General features: G+C 36.0%; 1 long non-coding RNA gene across 1 annotated transcript; it reads left to right on the forward strand.

Annotated features, from left to right (window-relative positions):
- Positions 1–245: 245 nt before the first annotated feature.
- Positions 246–17,694, forward strand: LOC307182501. The gene is made up of 3 exons (XR_013827184.1): positions 246–679; positions 15,166–15,297; positions 15,842–17,694. It is a non-coding gene; the product is annotated as an uncharacterized lncRNA (long non-coding RNA).
- Positions 17,695–21,733: the final 4,039 nt, after the last annotated feature.

Genomic DNA, 21,733 nt, shown 5'->3' on the forward strand with positions numbered 1-21,733 from the left:
TCTTCTTTGTTCTCACAGCTCACCGGGGCTCAGTTTTGGATTTGGCCCCGCCTCTGCGTGTAGGTCGCCGGAGGGCATCTGTTCTTCGCTCAGATCAGGATGGGGTTAAAGGAGCAGCCGCTTCGGGGACTCTGGATCACTCAGGCCAGCGGGGAGGGAGGGGCACGGAGTGCGGGGCGGGCCTGCGGTGGCAAGGCGTGCGTGACGTTGCACCAGCCTGAGGCACGCCATGCGTTCTCGCGGGAAGTTGTCCCTGGATCCTGGGACCCTGGCAGTGGCGGGCTGCACAGGCTCCCCGGAAGTGGGGTGTGGATAGTGGCCTGTGCTCGCACACAGGCTTCTTGGTGGTGGCAGCAGCAGCCTTAGCGTCTCATGCCCGTCTCTGGGGTCCGCGCTTTTAGCCGCGGCTCGTGCCCGTCTCTGGAGCTTCTTTAAGCAGCGCTCTTAATCCCCTCTCCTCACGCACCAGGAAACAAAGAGGGAAGAAAAAGTCTCTTGCCTCTTCGGCAGCTCCAGACTTTTCCCCGGACTCCCTCCCGGCTAGCCGTGGAGCACTAACACCCTGCAGGCTGTGTTCACGCCGCCAAACCCAGCCCTCTTCCTAGCTCCGACCGAAGCCCGAGCCTCATCTCCCAGCCCCGCCCGCCCCGGCGGGTGAGCAGACAAGCCTCTCGGACTGGTGAGTGCCGGCCTGCACCGATCCTCAGTGCGGGAATCTCTCCGCTTTGCCTTCCGCACCCCTGTGGCTGTCCTTTCCTCCCCGGCGCCGAAGCTTTCCCCTCTGCCACCTGCAGTCTCCGTCCGCGAAGGGGCTTCCTAGTGTATGGAAACCTTTCCTTCTTCACAGCTCCCTCCCACTGGTGCAGGTCCCGTCCTTATCCTTTTGTCTCTGTTTACTCTTTTTTCTTTTGCCCTACCTACGTACGTGGGGAGTTTCTTGCCTTTTGGGAGGTCTGAGGTCTTCTTCCAGCGTCGGTAGGTGTTCTATAGGAGGTGTTCCACGTGTAGATGTATTTCTAGTGTATCTGTGGGGAGGAAGGTGATCTCCGCGTCTTACTCTTCCGCCATCTTCCCCTTGTCCCCCTGGTTTCCCCTTTCTAAATGAGGTAATTAAAACATTGTTCCCCTGGGATGTTGAGATAATTTTTTTCTGAAGCATTTTAGTCTGAAATCTGAAAATTTTTATAGACAGGAAAATGGCTTTGTTTAACCACAACTTTAATGCTTTTTTTCTAGGAGATATTACCAAATTATTCTTTCATCAAGAACTAAATATATTCTTTTATATTTCCAAATCATGGTTCCTGTGGACAGGGACAATTGACCATAGTTAAGAAGGAAGCAGCTTTTAATTTGTTTTCAGCTGGCAACCACAAGAATGGATTCTTTCTCTTATTTATTTTTATTTAATCTGTGAGGCTGATGGCTCCCTAGTGAGATGATAATATGAATTCAGCAATCAGGACATTATTTTAACATCCCTTTCATGCCATAGTAAGTTTCTGCATAGCATTCCCTTGTGTCAGGCAGAAGACAGAATGAAGAAAAGTCTTCTGCATTGAATGTTTGTTCATTCTTTAGATACATCAGAGGCTCCAAGATGACCTGAAAATACAGTGCAACCTATCAGATTATATATGTTCCAGGGAAGTTAAGTGGAACATCCTGGCTCTGTGTTGGATGCAGAATTGTACAGATATATTTACTTCATTTCACGACATCGGAGAACAACGAAAGAACTTTCAGATGTGTTTCTAATCCAACTCACAAGTGGACAGTGAATTTAATGAAAAGACAAGGAAGTTTCTGATCCTCATCTGCCTTTGTCTTCACTGATATTATCGTTATTTCATTTATGATGAGTTAATATAGGCATAGTTTAGCAAATTAATGGTATTACTGAGCTAGCATTTGGTGTATCACTTTCATGTGCCTTTTTCTACTTTACTGTCTACAAATGAATTACACCTTTCCAGATAACTTAGCAAACCAGGCTCTTAGTATTCATGTATTATGAGATTGGATGATAAAAATGGCTACTTACAGAAGAAACTAATAGAATGTGCTCCTTTGTCATTTGTGATGTTTTTGTGATCCTATCCTTTTAGGTATTGATGACAATGCAAACTATTACCTTGTTACTAACCCAAGATTGAGAGTCAGTGTGTAAGATTCAAAGTAATTATGATGGCCCATTTTTGATGCATGCAGTATGTCATTTTTCATTCATGCTTGATTGCATTAAATTTTAAATGAATTCAGCCAAGAATGATTTTGCACAAGATATGGGTTTTGGGCCATAACAGAAAATGAAAAATTGTATTTGAGTTTTTAAAAAAGTGATTACTATCTTTAAAAAAACCTAAGACTTAAAAATAACAAGCTTAGCCATGCCATCTAAAATTTTTAATGCAGATAATATAATAAAATTGTATTGTTACTAAAACAGAAAACTATAAAACCTCCAAACCCGATTAGAATGTATTAATAATTTCATATGGGAAAAAGAAGGATTAATTATATTCTATCAAATACTTTGCATTACCTAAAAACCTAGTTTTAGGAATATTTAAATTAATAGTTTTGGATTTAGTTTTATTAAACTAAATAACTTCTATAATAGCCACTCTACATAAAAGGAAAAGTGTAGCAGTATTTGGGATAAAGCTATTTGCATAGTTGAAATATTATTTAGGACAGAAGTCACATTGAAAAAAGGATGCAAATGGAGAAGATGAAAGGTTTCTAGCTGGATTATCTGTTGGTACACAGAAGAAAGAGTAGCTACCACTATTTTATCCAAATGAGACCTGAAATGAGTACAACTCATGAAATGAGTACAACTAAGATAACTTGGCAAGTGTAATAAAACCAAGAAGCTGACTCTGATTTTACTATATTAACATCAAGTTTCACATTTTAATCTTTTGTAAAGGCATATAATTTTAAGAGATTCAAACTTAGCTACTTATTTCTACAGTCTGTTTTGAAGATGTCTCATGTGACCAATGAATGCAATGCTAATTTGTGAAGCTGTTTAAAAACATGCATTTGTTGGTAGATGTTGTCTTTATTCTGAACAGCAATTAAATTGAGTTGAGTGAATAGTTAATGATCAAACTGCCATGATTTTATGGTGCCTACATTTATTTCAGAAATAGAATTTAAATAAATTTTGGGAGATGCTGAATTCATTTGTAGAAATGTAAAGTTAGACTTTAGAAGTCTGTCTCTATTTGACTAGTTTTGAACTTTTACCATAATAAAACTTTACATTCCTTAAAATCATTGCTTTGTATTTTAAAAAGGAATTTTAGTAAGTAATTTCTTAAATTGAAAAAATTTCATAACTTTCTGCAACCAAAATATCATCACGACTAATCAGACATGGATTTAAATGTAGTCGTACTAATATATATAATTTTTATGCCCAAACCTTATCAATCTGCTACTTCAAAACTGAGTTTCACTGACTTTCACTTTAAAGCTACCAATTTATTTAGCTGCTTAAAATCCAATCTTTTTTCCAGATACATAATCTTTTTTGGAAAATATTTGGGAAACCTCTGGGGCAGTGTTTCTCAAATTTAGCATGCATGTACATCACCCCAAGAGCTAGATTGCTGAGTCCTATTCCCAGAGTTTCATTTTGTTAAGTCTGGGTCAAGACTTTGCATTTCTAATGTTCCAAGTTGACGCTCGTGCTCCTATTTCAGGGCTCACACTTTGAAAACCATTACGTTAAGGAATGCCTATAAATTCTTTGACCCATTCTGTCTTTTGATCATTGCATTAGCATGCCAGCTGACTATAATATTCCGAATTCAGCTCCTTTCTTGTTTGACCTCTTCCTAGAAAGAGAACACTTAAGACAGTATCTGCAACTGCTTCCCTTGGACTGATGCTGCTCAACTCAGTACCACTTTGTCCTGCTTATGAACATAGGTCTATTTTCTTTATTTTCCTTAACACAGCTAAGGTTCTCTCCAAACCATTTTAAAGTCAAAGCTTCATTGACAAGGGAAAATACTTTCCTATCCACTTCACTGTTTACTAGACTGTCAGGACTACTTAAATTCCCTATGGATGTCTCTCTCCGTCTCTGTGTGTATAAGTATGTTAAGGTTCAGGTGTTCTTTATATATATATATGATATATACATAATATATTGTATATATAATATATATTTTATATATATATTATATATGATATAAATATTTCTTTATATATATACACATGTACATACATACCCAACTTTTGAAGTTACTCTTTGCCCGGTGGTACTGCTGGATCTTAATCTCTCCATGCTTCTTGCCACCCAACACCAATTCAGTTTCTTTTTCTTTTCAGACACAGCTTCAACATCAATCATTGTCCATTTGAGTTCTTTTTACAAGATGCAACCTATTCCCATGTAATCATTTGAGACCAATAGATAAAGTGCATTAATAGGTATCAGCAGCCAAATTCACATATCTAGTCTTGACTTTACCCTAGTGCTGCCACTGTTACAGTTTAAAATATTCATTATCCTTTCTAGCATAGGATCACAAAAATCAAGACTTGTTCAAAATATAATGTATTACAGCAAGACACACCAGTAAGACATTGTATCTCAGGGTCTGTTTTTACAGGTGAAAGTCTTAAATGTAATATAAATTGAAATTAATACAAAGTGAAATATTGCTAGCATATTTTGCCGAGGTGATAATGCATCCTACCACCACAGGTAACTTGGCAGTGGTTACGATGATGATATAAACAATCACTGTAGTTCTGCTTCGTATGGGATGGACTGGTGTTAAATTTAGGGAATTGGTAGGCACTTCATTAGCCTGATTATCCATGAAATAGGAAAATAATTGAAATGGGGCAAATAAATTATTTAAAATTAATCTGTTATATAAATTGCATAAATCTGAACCTGTTCTTCCTTTGGAGAATTAAAAATACGTGGCAAGACTTGCAAAGAAAAATTGTAGATATTTCCCAAATGAAGGCACAAGTGTCTTTTACACTTTTATCTTCAGATCTTAATAAACCAAAAGCTTCTTTGCTGAGATACATATTGATCAGTAGAGAATAAATGCTGATGACTAATTTAACACCAATTCGCCTTACTTTTTGTTAGAAAACTTAGAATTTTTTCAAATTTTATAATAGGACCATGCGCTAAGAAAATACTACATGCAGATCTAAACTGAGGTAGGTAAGGGCTTCAATATTAAAGGAGCTGAGAGAAGGTCAATGGGTAGAGTAGGGTTAGGGTGTGGAGAATGGATTGAAATAATCTTGAGGCTCTAAGAGCAGCAAGATTATGAAAAGTCTTGCAAGCTATTAGGAAGTTTTGCTTTCATTTTAAGTACAGTGGGAAGTCATTGGAGAGTAAAGACATTAATCTTGGGGTATATGTTTTTTTTTAAAGTTATTCTAGTGGCTTTGTACAATTAAATTAGAACAGAGAGAAGATATTTCATTCAAAATTATGTTGATTAAATTTATTTTGTTGCAGCTTTTCTGATGCATGACTCTAGACACATTACTTTTCTTAGGATAAGGGAAAATACTTAATTCTTAAAGTCATCATCCATATTCATTTCTAAAATATGTAGTTTTTGATTATAACAAACATGGAAATACTTGAATATGTCAATATATAATGTTCATGAATTATTTGAAAATCTGAAGTATATTTGAATGCAGTAAACATTATATCACCTAATTATTCTAAAATAAACCAAATTAAATATGGCTTTTCTCTTTATTAACTTCCCTACTGCTTTTTCCAATGACTCAAAACTATTTATCTGTATCTATATCTACAGTAAGACTATCAAAATCCAGTGAAGGAGAAAAGGAGTTATTCATCAATTCAAGAAGCTATTACTGAACACATAGTTCATTCAAAGGTCTCTGAAGACCTATGTAGAACAGACAATCTGAAGAAGGGCCACCTGTGATCTTTATTATTATGGTCAATGCTGAGATACTCATTATTCAGTCCAAATAGCCCATCTGAAGGTGGGTAGCTCTGCTTCTATAGACAACCATTTAAAACACATAACTTTTAGGCTCCTAAAATCATGGTCATTTGGAAATATCCCGTGTATGGGGAAAGAGCTTAATAGTTCATTATAAATAATAAAATCTACCTGTGGAGAATAATCTTCAACCTCAGTAGCCACCCACAAATTAAATAAAACCTTATATAGTATTTGACTTAGGCTGAGTTGCACCATAAACAGGCCCTAAATTAAGAATTTTAGTAAATTATTTGGAGTGATTCCTTGAACAAAAAGTGAGATTAGAAGGGTACAGAAGCCATTCAAGGCATATTAATGAGTAGACTGCCACTAGGTCCAACTGGGGCTAATTCCCATTGGGGCCTCTGGGGGCTATTTTGTTCCATTAATAAGGACAGAGCAGTAGTATTTATCTACCAATTTCTGTTCTTCGTTGGTTGAGGGTTCTTCTTGAGAGTGTTAATTCTTGGCAATTCCAGCCTGTTCTGCATTAAGCTAAGCATGCTGTTGTGACCAAGGAAAGCTCTTGGGCAAAGACCCATATGCTTATAGTAACACTGAATGCTGAGAAAAAAAGGGTAGGGCACATGCAGCATCTGTTGTACTAGTGTTATTTAAAAAGTCAAAATATCTACCTCAGGAACCATGATTAACTATTTAATCACACTTTGGGTAACTAGAGCATAAGTCCTGTATTACTTGGATCTTTGCTTCACGGGCTGGTAGAAAGCATGAGGAAGGAAAGACCATATATAAGGCAGAATAGGGATAGGACCAACTGATTCATAACTAGACAATTAAACTTCCATTGCTTTACATCTTCATGTGTAAAACGGGGCAAAGATATCTGTCTCATAAAGTTGTTACAAGAAATAAATATGACCACGGCTGGCAAATAGCAAGTTCTTACAACTGGTTAACATTTGCTAAGTTGACCTTTTGCTGAAAAAATAAAATTGATATAAAAGTTAAAAAGAAAGCTTTGCATTATTTTAAAAATTGGTTATTTCTGAAAAGTATATTAATTTTATAATACATATTTCCCTCCACTCAATTGTCAGTTGTCTAGAGAATTCTAAGGCTTCAATCTGAAATCCATTTCTATTCTTTCAACAAAAACGTGTAAAAAATATACTTCAGATATATTGAGCTGTAAAATCCAAATTAATGTACTGTGATTAGTTTCTGTTATGCATTCTTAAAAATGTTTTAGAAAAATCACTAAAGTAGCTGTAAGTGACTATATACTTTTGTCTATTTTCCTCATTTAAAGAGAAGGAAGCTAGGGCCCAAAGAGTTGAGAGGTTTATTTCAGGTAATATAGAAATTTGAAAGGAGATATTAGGTGTCTATTTTTAGTTATTTTCTACTGCTATTAATAAAATTTAACACACATGTGTTATTATTAACACCTGTTAAGACTTTGGGTTCTACCCTTAGCAGAACTTAAGCAAGACCTGCTGAACTCCACAGCAAGGTATTTTGCTCAAGTTTTATATTCCCTAGGAGTGTTGTTCTAAGAATGATTTTTTAAAAAGAATTTATACTAAGTGACAAGCAAGAAATATCTCATCGTGTATTACATGCCTCTTTACCTTAGGCCTAGCAGAAGCCCCATGCCCTTAGGCATTCATTACTCTGACTTATGCTTATATTGCACTATATAGCCCCGATCTGATTCAGTCTCTCACCAAGCTGTCTTCATCCCCCAATAAATGTTTCTGCTGTGACTCTTGGACCTAATGATATGTTCAAAAGTTTTTCTGTACCCTCATTTTTTTAAATATTCACCTAATTCTTTTCTCTAAATGAAATGTAGATATCCCCTAGGGACACTTCTCCATTTAGTCATCTCAAATAGCAACTGGTTTAATATTTTTTCCCATACTCAAAGTAAACTGGACCTAGAAGTATAGATAAAGGTTACATTTCTCCCTCATGGTCATGTGTAGACCATTCTCTACTCACCTGCCTCAAAACTCTCCATCCTTTTGAAGTACAGTTGGCTATAACATGTAAAGAAACAACAACCATGTATAAAAGTCAGCAGAAACAACAGTACAGCAACAACAAAAAGAGCAAAAACACAGCGATTTACTATCTCCAATAATTTAAGAAAATAGAATTAAAGTGGAGAGAGTGGACGTCCTTGTCTTTTCCTGATCTTAGAAGAAAAGGTTTCAGCTTTTTATCTTTGAGTATGATGTTAGCTTTGGGCTTGTCATATATGGCCTTTATTAGGTTGAGGTGTGTTTCCTCTATACCCACTTCACTGAGAATTTTTATCATGAATAGACATTAAATTTTGTCAAATGTGTTTTCTGCATCTATTGAGATGATCGTATGATTTCTATTCTTCATTTTATTAATGTGCTGTATCACATTGATTAATTTGCAGATGTTGAACTGTCTTTGCATTCCTTGAATAAATTTTATTTGATCAGGGTATATAATTATTTTAATTTATTAAATTCAGTTTGCTAATATTTTGTTAAGGACTTTTGCATGTATGTTTATCAGGGATATTGGTCTGTAGTTTTCTTTATTTGTGGTGCCCCTATCTGGTTTTGGTAACAGGGTAATTCTGGACTCATGAAATGAGTTTGGAAGTTCTTTCCTTTTTTTCAACTTTTTGGAAACATTTGAAAAGGGATGGTATTAATTATTCTTTAAATATTTGGTAGAATTCCCCAGTGAAGCCATCTATTCATGGGCTTTTACTTGTTGATAGAAAATAGATATTTTCTATTTCTTCATGATTTGGTCTTGGCAGGTTGTATATTTCTAGGAATATATGCATTTCTTCTAGGTTGTCCAATTTGTTGGTATATAATTTTTTATTTTAGTCTCCTACGATATTCTGTATTTCTGTGGTGTTAGTTTTAACGTCTCTTCTTTTATTTCTGATTTTATTTATTTGAGTCCTCACTCTGTTTTTATTTGTAAGTCTAAGTAAAGGCTCGTCCATTTTGTTTACTTAAAAAAATATCTCTTAGCTTCTTTGATTTTTTTCTATTGTCTTTCTTGTCTGTATTTTTATTTTCACTCCAATCTTTGATATTGTCTTCAAAAAATAAAATGAGGTAAAAAAAATATTTTCCTTTAAGATTAAGAACAAGACAATGTGCCTACCTTAATCATTTTATTCAACATAGTATTGCAAGTCTTAACCAGAGCAATTAGGCAAGAATAAGAAATAAAAGGCATTCGAATTGGAAAGGAAGAAGTAAAACTTTCTCTATTTACACATGACATAAGATTGCATATAGAAAACCCTAAAAACTTCACCAAGAACTGTTAGAATTAATAGAGGAATTCAGTAAGGTTTCAGGATACAAACAATATACAAAATCAGTTGTGTTTCTATACAATAACAACCAACTATCAGCAACAGAAATTAAGAAATAAATCCCATTACAACTGCAACAAAAAGAACAAAAAACCATGCAATAAATTTAACCAAGGAAGTGAAAGACCTGTACGCTAAAAAGTATAAGACATTGATGAAAGAAATTGAAGACCCAAATCAATGGAAAGATATCCCATGCTAATGGTTTGAAAGAATTATTATTGTTGAAATGTTTATACTACCCAAAGCAATCAACAGATTCAGTGTAATCCCTATCAAAATTCCAATGGCAGTGTTCACAGCAATAGAAAAGATAATCCTAAAATTTGTATGGAACCACAGAAGACCCCAAATAGGTAAAGCAATCTTGAGAAAGTAGAACAAAGCTGTCAGCATCACACTTCCTGATTTCAAACTTTACTACAAAACTGTAGTAACCAAAACAGTATGATACTGGCACAAAAACAGAAAAGTAGATCAATGCACTAGAACAGAGAGGCCAGACATAAACCCATGCATGTATGGTCAATTAATTCACAACAAAGAGCCAAGAATATACAATAGGGAAAAGGATAGTTTCTTCAATAAATGATGCTGAGAAAACTGGACAGCCAGTTGCAAAAGAGTAAAACTTGACCACTATCTTATATCATATACTAAAATCAACTCAAAATGGATGAAAGACATAAATTAAGACCTGAAATCATACAGCCATAAAACTTCTAGAAGAAAACATATAGGGAAGAAGCTCCCTGACCAGGGTCTTGGCAATAATTTTTTAGATTTGATACCAAAAGGAAAGACAAAAAAGAGCAAAAATAAAGAAGCAGAGCTACAACAAACTAAAAAGCTTTGCACAGCAAAGGAATCCATAAAGAAAATGAACAGGTAACTTACAGAATGGAAGAAAATATTTGCAAATTATATATTTGGTAATGGGGTAATATCCAAAATATAAAAAGAACTCATATAACTCAACAAACAAGCAAATAACCTGATCAGAAAATGGGCAGAGGAACTGAATAGACCATTTTTCCAAAGACGACTTACAAATGGCCATAGGTATGTGAAAAGATGCTCAACATCACTAATCATCAGGGAAATGCAAATCAAAACCACAATGAGCTATCAGTGCACACCTGTTAGAATGGCATCATCAAAAAGACAAGAGATCACAAGTGTTACTGAGGATGTAAAGAAAAGGAAACCCTTGTGTGCTGTTGGTGGGACTGTAAATGGGTACAGCCATTATGGAAAAATGTATGGGGGTTCCTCAAAAAATTAAGAATAAAACTACCATATGATCCAGCAATTCTAATTCTGGGTATATACCCAAAGGAAATGAAATCATTATCTCAAAAAGATATCTGCACTCCATGTTTATTGCAGCATTATTTAGAATAGTCAAGAACAGAAACAACCTAAGTGTTCATCAGAGGATAAATGGATAAAGAAAATATGATACACACACCACACACAGACAATGAAGTATTAAGCAGCCATAAAAAGAAGGAAATCCTGCTATTTGTGACAACATGGATGGACTTTGAGGGCATTATGCTAAGTGAAATAAGTCAGACAGAGAGAGACAAATACTGTATGTGGAATCTAAGAACACTGAATTCATAGGAACACAGTACAGATTGATGTTTCCTAAAGGTTCTGGGAGTGGGGTGGTTAGAGGAAATGGATGAAGGTAGTCAAAAGGAAAAAACTTCCAATTATAAGAATAAATAAGTACTGGGGATGTAACATATAGCATGGTGACTATAGTTACCAATACTCTACCGTATATTTGAAAGTTGCTAAGAGAGTAGAACTTAAAGGTTCTCATCACAGGAAAATAATGTAACTGTATGAGGTAATAGATGTATATGTATGTATTGCAATATATACATATATCAAATCACTATGTTGTACACCTTAAACTAATGCAAATTATATATCAATTATATTGCAATAAAACTGGAAAAACCAAAATAGAATTAGATATATTATATGAAATGTTCAGAAAATTGAGAGGTAAACCTAAAAGCAGTAAGCAATAGACAAATGTTTATCCAAATTACTAGGAAGACTTGAAAAAGAACAAAACAAAACTTCTAAATTTAAATAACATAGAAATTGAAACTAAGGATAGCACAATGAGTGGGTTAATTGATAGGTTGCTTATAGATGAAATAGAATTTATAAGGTAGAAGAAAGAACTACATGAGGAATCTCCTGGGAATGCATACCAGAGAGACAATAAAATGTAAAATAGGACAGGTTAATGGATTTGATGGATAGACTTAAATAGCCATTTTCAGGAGTAGAAAATATAGAAAATGGTTGAGAATTTTCCAAAATTAATTAAAGATATGAATTCACTAATCAAGAGAGAATAAACAGATCATCTCCAAAGGAAAGACAATTATACTGCAGTAGACTTCTCAAATGAAACAATGGAAGCTAGATAAGTAACATAATATTGTAAAAGTACAAAATAAAGTTAAACCTTGAGTCAAGTCCCAAGCAAATCTTTCACGAAAAGATCAACATTTTCAGGTAAACAAAAACTGAGAGCACCATCAACAGATGCATAGCACAAAAGTATGAAAAATATACTTCAGGAATAAAGGAAATTAACCGTAAGTTATGTCTGAGGTCGAGAAGGAATGATAAACAAAACATTTTGTTAACACATGCAAACAAATCCAAATATTAAATTATAAAGCAATAATAAGATATCTAATTTGTGGGTTTATAAACAAAAACACCTAAAAAAGATGCTGAATTAAAATTATAGCTGACCATTACCATAGCCTACATTAACAGATGGGGATGATTATATTTAATGTGTTTTAAGTTGCTGTTTTGGAGAGGGGTGTTAGAATAGTAATTAAATATCTGTTTAGTGTTATTAGAAATTGTGTTTGGCTTCCTGTAACAGAAATCCAAAAATCCAAAAATGACTGCCTTAAACAGCTTAGGGATTTATTTTCTATCAGCTTAGGAATTTTATTTTCTATAAAATAAGGCAAAAGGTAGGCAGTCTGAGGCAGGGATGGCTGCTCCATATTGTTTTAGAAATCCAGACTCTCTGCCCTGCTGTCTTTTGAATTTGTTTAGAAGTCAGTGACTGTACTTTCTCCCATTGTGGCCAATTGGCAGGCACCAAGAAAGACATAAGGTAGTAAGAGTCTGTCAAAGGCAAATGGTCTCCCAGTTAACTCTGATCCCTCTTTAAAGAAAGCTTTCATGGAAACCGCAACCCCAAATCTCAACCTGTATTATATTGGCTGTATACTTACATTTGCTGAAACTTCACAGGAAATTGAAGAGTAGAGTTTTCAAATGGCCCCAACTAGATGAAGGTTGTTTTAGAAACAGAAAATGAAAAAAAAATTATTGGTTAGAAATCTAGCAGTCTCTATTTCTGGCAAATTTAGTAAAATATTCAGAGCTATCATTAAGATATAAACTAGAACTGACAACTTCCAAATCAGTAGAGAGATGGAAATGTACCATTTGTTGAAAATACCATCTTTTCCTCAATGAAATATTGGAAACTTTGTGAAAAATCAATTAACAATAAATTTAAGTGTCTATTTCAGGAATACCAATTCTATTCCACTGATCTGTATATTCATCCTTAGGCCAGTATCACATGGTCTTCATTTCTGTAGCTTTGTAGTAAGCCTGAAGTCAAGAAGTGCAAATCCTCCAACTTTGTTTTTTTTTCAAGATTGTTTTGACTTTTCTGGGTCCTCTACATTTCCCTATACAGTTGAGTATCAGACTGTCAATTTTGGTAGCAATATCTTCAATAATTTTGATAGGAACTGCACTGAATAATTTGGGGAAGGATTACCATCTTAATAATATTGAGTCTTCCAATCCATCATCATGGAATGATTCTCCTTTCCTTTAGATTCTTTTTATTTCCCCTCTCAGTGATTTCCCCTCTCAGATGATTTTAGTTTTCAGTGTACAAATTTTCACTTCTTTTGTATATTGTCTTGTATCCTGCAACCTCCCTAGGCTTGTTTATTAGTTCGAGTGTGTGCACCAGTGTGTGCATGCATACTCCTTTGGATTTTCTACATAACCATGACATCTGTGAATAAAAAGACATTTAATCCTTCTTTTATAATCTACATTACTTTTATATATTTTTCTTGTCTGATTGCCTGGATAGAATCTCCAGTACAATAAAGAATTAAAGTGGTAAAAATGGACATATTGCCTCACTCTCAATTTTAGGGAGAAAGCATTCATTCTTTTATGGTTGGGTATGATGTGACATGTAGCTTGTTTGTAGATATTTTTTTATCAGGTTTAAGGAGTTTCCTTCTATTCCTAGTTTGTTGAGAGTATTTTTCCCCCATTTAGACAAATTAAGAATAAGTGTAGTTCTGCTTCTCTGACTGTATTCTCACTGATAGAAGCAGATGTGACTCTTTTGTACTTTCTTTGTCTTTAAGAATGAGTAGACCTTTCCAAGAGCCACCCCAGCTAGCATACTTTTCCTAGTAATGTCTCAGGATATTGCTTACAATTCATCAAAATCCACTCTGTGGAATGGGATCAGTTTGGTCTGGACACATGACTTCTCGGAGTTACAGTGGATACCTATTACCGAGGGTAATGATTCTGAGATCCAGGCAGCCATCTCTGAAAGATTCTTTCTGATTCTTTGCTGTCCTTATTTTTGGTTTTAGCCTAAGTCTAGCTTCACTTTGCAATTAAAAGATAGCTGCCAGTGACTAGTAGGGTTACATGCTTCCTTTTTCTTATTTAACTGGTGAAAGAGGGGAAAAAGAAAATGAGGCATGGGAAGAGAGAGAGAGAGAAATTGACTTAATATCTCTTTAACAAATAGCTTTGCTGCTTAAACTGTTACAGAACCAGGTTGGTCTTGCCTGAAACACAGCAAGCCAAAATGCTGAGAGACCCAGTTGGCAGCAAAGAGAGGGTTTATTTTCAAGGCAGCCAAGCATGGTGATAGAAGAAAAACCTCAAATCCACCTCCCTTTAGGCAGGGGTCTTGGGTATTTATGGGATTATGAATAAAGAAGCAGGGTGGTCTTGAGGCATGGTGCATAGGAAGCATGGGGAAAGGTGATTGGAAAAACGTGTGATAATCACCATTCTGCGCAAGCCTAACCAAGCTAAGGGGCTCTGCATGTTCTAAAGATCGCCAGACACTCGCACATGCTCAGTTGGAGGGTCAGTGGTCCTATCCAGTCTTAACCAGCTCGGCTCAAGCTAGACACAGATAACTCTCAGCTCAGCTTGAACCAGACGCAGGTGACTCCGGGTTCCTGGAAAACAACTCAGGCAGGCATCTTTTTTTTTTTTTTTTTTTTTTTGTGCGGTACGGGGGACTCTCACTGTTGTGCCCTCTCCCGTTGTGGAGCACAGGCTCCGGACGCGCAGGCTCAGCGGCCATGGCTCACGGGCCCAGCCGCTCCGCGGCATGTGGGATCTTCCCGGATCGGGGCACGAATCCGTGTCCCCTGCATCGGCAGGCGGACTCTCAACCACTGCGCCACCAGGGAAGCCCCCAGGCAGGTATCTTATACATCTTATCCTTTAAGCTATGTGCCGCGTGGAGAACACGCAAGCCTTAAAACGACCTTGATTAGGGAAGCCAGGTGAAATGGATTGACTAATCACTCATGGTTTCAAAACTGTTTTAAATGGGTCATTATTTATAAACGTCAATCTTGACAGACACTTGGATATAAAAATAATTGGGTGGAATAGAGCGCCGAAGTTGAGGGTGTTCCTGATTTTATGTTTTCCCAGTCAAGTATGTGGTAGAGGTGGAGAATTACGGCTGCATACATGGAGGAGGGGCTTTCGAGAAACCATGTTGGAAACTTGTTGGAAATGGGAAAGGGAACTGAATAAAGCTATGGCTTGAAGATTGACATTTTGGTAAGTACATGAAAGAATGAACCTGCTAAATTGTTGCCAAGTTCTTTGAAAATGTTTTAATGTCCTGGTAGAAGTTTTCAAACTAATTTCCACAATTTCATTGATTTTAAAGGAGTATTCTGACCTAGAATCTTGTCCATTTCAGTTTTAGGATCAATACTACAGACTGCTTGTTGAAAGTAGTTGCTACGAGTAATGTGACGTCGAGCATGATAAAGTTTCTCAAATTGCTAGATTCTGTCGAGTTTTGTGCCCTAAAGCTAAGGACCAAAACCTTAAATTGTTTTCAGAATTTGATCGGTATCAGTACAGGGCAGGAAGTACTGATGTGATATGACCTCAGTGTTCTTCTCTTCTGAAAGAACTATAATTGCCACAGAAACTTCTGCTTGTAGTAGGATTGGAATTACACGCAGTAATCTAAACCAGAAGCAATGGTGAATGCAGCAGTTAAAACCAAAATTACAGTGGGGGTTAACAATGGACACTTTAAAGCAGAGATTAAAAATGATACTTTTAAAAAAATTAATCACTTTCTATGTAGGGATTGAGAAGGAATTAATCTTTGAACGTCCCAAGAATCTGCGTCACCTTGACCATCTGTGCACTGCTTCCCTCAATCAAGGGTGAGGAAATATTTCTTGTCAGGTTTTTAAATTCTGTTCCCTAGTCGCTTAGCAACACTTTGGATTTTTATCATAATTTTGAGTATGAGCCAACTGGATTTCAGTTAGATTGTTGAAATGCAGCAGTTTGAAGACTGGTTATATAGAAGATGTCAGCTAGCTAGGGATCATTTCAATTTAAGTGGGTTTGCCAAAAGAAACCTGAGTAGAATCCTGACATTCATAAGAAAAATCACTTATAATGTTTTTTAGACCTCACATTTGTGAATTACCACTTAAGCACAAATATAGTTGTGAAATCATGTTAAATGATAAATTGTACCATGATATGAGTGTGTGAATGTTTTAAGGGGCTATCTGAACGGAAGAATGAGATTTTTCTTTTTTTTTTTGTTTTGAATTGAGAGTAACACAATTTTAGAATAGACATAGCCCCAAACATTCCACATTTCAATGATATAGGAATCAATATGTGCTTTGCTTCATTTAACCATGGTACTCCTCTTTCCTACAAATTTTGTTAGCTGAATTTCATCAGTGTTGAACTCTTATTCCTGCTTATATCCCTTCCTTTCTGAGACCCCCGACTCCCCATCCGGAACGCAGGTCCCTCAGAAAGAAGCACGCTCTCTTCTTTCTCATACTGTCACAGATGCAAAGAACTCTTTGAAATAGTCCCATGTTTCCTGGGACTATATTACTTCAAAGGACAAAGTACCTGCTATTTAAAGTTTCACTTAACTTCTATCACTATTATTGTGCAACTTTTGCAGTGGGGGTAAAACTTCATAAACTATTTTTACTGAGTGAATATATATATGATGATTTTGAATGTCATAGATCTGGATCCTTTGAGAAATTGCTATTCTATTCAAAATTCTTTCTTGGATAAGAAATATTTTAGGTTTCTTAACCTTATATTCAAAACATTATTGTTTACTTTTTAGCCTGTGAAAATAAGACTTTATTTTTATTTTCATGAGTTACTGACTGCATAAAGATAAGAAGAGAATGAGGAAACCAGATTGAAAGCTGAATACTGGATGGTAGGCCAGGCTTGCTCTTTAGCTATGGGCCTCTATTCCATATTAGCCTAATTATTCATAAGTTTCAGCAGTTTTAGCAGTATTGAAAATCATTACATGTAATGGACTTTTGGAGTGGTTTGCATTTTCCTACATCCAGCAATTCTTTTTTTTAAATTAATTTTTTAAATTTGACTATAGTTGATTTACAATGTTGTGTTAGTTTCTGCTAAGTTTTCTTAAAGGTTTTTAGAGCCCCCAATACACATGCTAATCTCTTCAACATTGTCAGCCATAAAAATGAGACTCTTTAAATTCAAGGCTTTAGAACTCATCCTCAGGCCTGTTTCAATTTTTAATTTAATTTGATCTAGGCTTTAGAAAAACATTGCTCTATTACCACCTTTTTTTTTTTCCCCGGTATGCGGGCCTCTCACTGTTGTGGCCTCTCCCGTTGCAGAGCACAGGCTCCAGACGCGCAGGCTCAGCGGCCATGGCTCACGGGCCTAGCCGCTCCGCGGCATGTGGGATCTTCCCGGACCGGGGCGCAAACCTGTGTTCCCTGCATCGGCAGGCGGACTCGCAACCACTGTGCCACCAGGGAAGCCCCTCTATTACCACCTTTATTCCTAAAGAAAACATGATAAAGTGGAAAAAAGTATCATTTCTAGGGTTAGGTATGTGTTTAAATTATACATTCTTTACTTATTTTTTGATTGCCTTTACATGTTACTTAATTTGTCTTTTCCCTGTAAAATGTAAATAATGAATTAAAAGAGTTATATTTAGGGTTAAATGAGTTAATGCTTTATTTTTTAGATTGATGGATTGTATATTTTTCTATCTGCTTGGTCTAGCAAAGAAGTTATGTGGCTTATAGTGCTACATAAACTGTCTAGAATAATTAAAAATAGAGTGAAAAGAAGAGGGAGAAACACAGTTGTAGTGAAATGGAGTTAGGATACTTACAAAAATGACATAAACATCACTAGGTACCATGGTCATTTCTCTTGGGAGAGATGAGTGCATAGTATGATAATGACATAATGGATAAACACCTTCAACAATATCTTTATAATAGACCCAAATTAAAAATCTCATATGATTATTTCTTACAGAAATCTTCAATATAAGCAGATATCATTATTTTAAAGGACAGTTAAAAACTATCTTTCACGGGGCCAAAAACACGCAGTTTTGGTATTCATGAAGTTTCTACTTTCTATAGGGAAAAGAAAGAACAGATGTTTTCTCTGATACAATCTGTCCTTTAGAACACCCAGCTCTCCATGTACTTCCTTCTGTGTCATCCCTTCTGTAAGGCAGAATTCCGTTCAGTTGCTGTATCCAGCTGAAAGCCCAGGATCTCTAGTAGATGTACAATCTTTTCCCTTAAGTCTGATATAGTTATCTTTAGTTTAGAAACAGGCATTTGCTCTTAGCATGCATGCTCAATATAAAATGATGACATAAACCAGGGGTCAGCAAACTTTTTTTTGTAATGGGCCAGATGGTATGTATTTTCAGCTTTATAGACCATACCGTCTCTGTTACAACTATTCAGCTGCCACTGAAGGGTGAAGGCAACCAGATATAAAACCAGATAGGCATGGCTGTGTTCCAATAAAAGCTTTAGTTACACAAACAGGCAAACTGGATTTGGCCTGTGGGTCATAGTTTTCCCACCCCAGCATATACACAAAATAAGCATGAAATTCTCATTTGGGGAAAAGGAGAATGAGAAATACATAGTGATTATAGGTCTATAGCAATGATCAAATCCTGCTGTATGTAAATTATAAAGTACAAGTCCTTTGGCCAGTCCACCTGGTAATCCATAGCTCTCTGGGAAGTTCTTCTTTGACTATTTTCTTCTTGGGTCATATCTTAAGTGAACATTGTCAAAATGTTCTCTTTGAGGACTACACAATTTCAGAGCCAGCATCCTTGTGATCCAGCTGGGGTGTGTGTGTACTTGCTGTAGGTGGAGGGATGGAGAGCTGTTACTCTTGGAGCTGAACAGCCACCATCCTTTGCAAGCCAAGATTGATTCTCTGTCAAAGTAATTCTCTGAAAACTTAGTTTTAGGACTATATGTCAATAAGCAAAACTGGTGATCTTGCCTAGATAGTATCTGAGTCTAAAAACTGTGATCTTTTTTTTTTTTTTTTTTTTTACTGATTGTACTCCATCTACTCCCCTCCATCCCAGTCTTTCCTCTTCCCCCAAATATTGATAGTAACAGCTGTTTGGAAGCCATCTGATTAAAAAGGCTTGGGTGAGATGGTACCATGTTATTTCCATCTTCGACTTTGGGCTTGTATCCTTAGGTGCCAAGGTAACTGTTTTGTTCTTCTAAGGCTACCAGTAAGAAAGCCTCTATCATGTAGGCACACCTAGAGCCAAGGGAATAGAAAATGCAGTATTTATACTGGTCGGAGTGATGTGTGTGTGTGTGTGGTTGGGTAGAATGATTAGCAGAGAATGCCTGATCACTGTCATAGTATCCTATTCTTTGTGGGTATGGCTTGATCTAGGATGTAATTTAGAATACCAAAAAGACAGATATGGTACATATATTCTATATAACATGATTATTGTTTCTGTTAACTAAGGTTTTGATAGTTAGTGAGCTCAAAAGCATACTCACTAACAGATACCTGGAAAGAGTTGTTCTGTGTTACTAGTTATACAGATAATGTATACTTGGACAAACAGTCAAGCTAAAAGTAGGTTAATGTCATTGTATTTGTTTTGTTTTGTTTTTAAAACGAATACAAGACACCGTGCTAATATAGGTACCAGAATAGTATTTATTTCTTCTTTGGTCTTAGGTGAGCTTAGTAACAGAAAGAACCTTGATTCCATTTAGATAATTGTTTTGATTTTGTTCCAGTTTATATATAAAAGAATGAGCAATTGATACTCTAAAGTTCCTTTTGACTCAGCATTGCTGAAATATTTTTGTTCAGAAAGATTTTTTAAGTCATGGTGATCCAATACCATCTGAGCCTAAAAAAATCTACATAAAGTATGCATGTAGAGAGTATATCACTTTGGACAATATTATTTTACAACTCTGGGTATATTTTGGGACATGTATACCAAGCAAATGAGCTATCTGATTATAATAGAATGTGGTATTTATAAACCCATTAACTATTTTTAAATATGTAATAATATTTATTTTGGTTCTGTAATAGTTGATCTATAGCCTTTTTCTGACAATTGTTAGGAAACAAATTGTTAGTTTTCCTTTCCAATTGCATCTACTTATAGAAAATAATTTTTATTATTACCAAGTTAGTCAGACTTTGAGGTTGAGGACACAGTCCTCCAGACTGCCAAGTCTGTTCAAGATAGAAGTTCAGGGGTTTCCTAAAACCACCCTCAGTTTCAACAGTTTACTAGAAAATCTCACAGAACTCTGTGAAGATGATTATACTCATGGAAAAGGATACATTAAAATCAGCTAAGGGTAGAGATGTATAGGAGAGAGTTTAGGAAGTTCCAGATGTCAAGCGTTCTTTATCCTCAGTATGGATTTCCGTTGGTATTTGCAAGTGATAATACACACAGAATATCATCAGAGTCAGGAAGCTGACGCTCACTGAGCTCCAATCTCCAAAGTTTTTATTGAGGCTTCATTACTGAGGCATGCTTGATTGATTAATTACCCACATGGCTGAATTCAGTCTCTAGTCCCCTCACTCTCCAGAGGTGAGACGATGTTGCATAACCCAGAGCCCCCGCCCTAAATCATATGGTTGGTTATTCTAGTATGACTAGCTTCCATCCTAAGACTATCAGATGGGCCTGGTCTAGTCATCTCATTAGCATAAAATATCAGGTGTGGTCTGAGGGGCCCACCATGAAGAAAAAGACACTCCTATCACTGGAGAAATTCCAAAGGTTTAGAAGTTACCTCCCAGGATTCAGGAAAAAAACTTGATTTTACTGTACAGTTATCTGTACATAATGACCTACATGTAAATGACTATAGCTTGATCTGTTACCTATAACAGGAGAGCCTTATACAAATTATGCAAAAGATGGTTAATAAATATTTTACAAAAAAAGGAAGAGAATACAGATGAACCGGTTTGCAGGGTAGAAACTGAGACACAGATGTAGAGAACAAACGTATAGACACCAAGGGGGGAAAGCAGCGGGGGGGGGTGTGGTGTGATGAATTGGGAGATTGGGACTGACATGTATACACTGATGTATATAAAATGGATGACTAATAAGAACCTGCTGTAGAAAAAAATAAAATAAAATTCAAAAATTAAAAAAGAAAAGAAGTAATTTTTTTTAGCTCCTATTTATGTGCCTGGCATTATAACTGACACTCTGTGTATGCATAATACACATTTGGTGTGTATTATGTCACTTAATTTTCATAAAAACCTAACAAGGAGGGTATTGTATCAGCATTTTTCAAATAAAGAAACAGGTTCAGAGAAGTTAAATAGCCAGCTCAGAAGTTGGGCACTGGGGTTCAAACACAACATATCTGACTATAAAATACCCATTTTTTTGTTTTCAGAAATGGTTCTGTTTGTATCTAAGTTAAATGGTTAAAACTAAAAGAGCCATGAACTCAAAGGGCTTCCTGGGATGCCAAGTGGGTGGAGCTTTTGCGTGGGAACAAAAGCTGGAACCTATTCAACGTGTTTTAATTGAGGGTTACAGTTAAAAAAAAAAAAAAAAGGTCTACACCTCTTGAAATTTCTAGCTGTTCCATCTATGCAACGTTCCTATCGAATCTGATTCTGCACTAGA

This window comes from Stenella coeruleoalba, assembly GCF_951394435.1.
Source record: "Stenella coeruleoalba genome assembly, chromosome: 2".
Taxonomy (NCBI): Eukaryota; Metazoa; Chordata; class Mammalia; order Artiodactyla; family Delphinidae; genus Stenella; species Stenella coeruleoalba.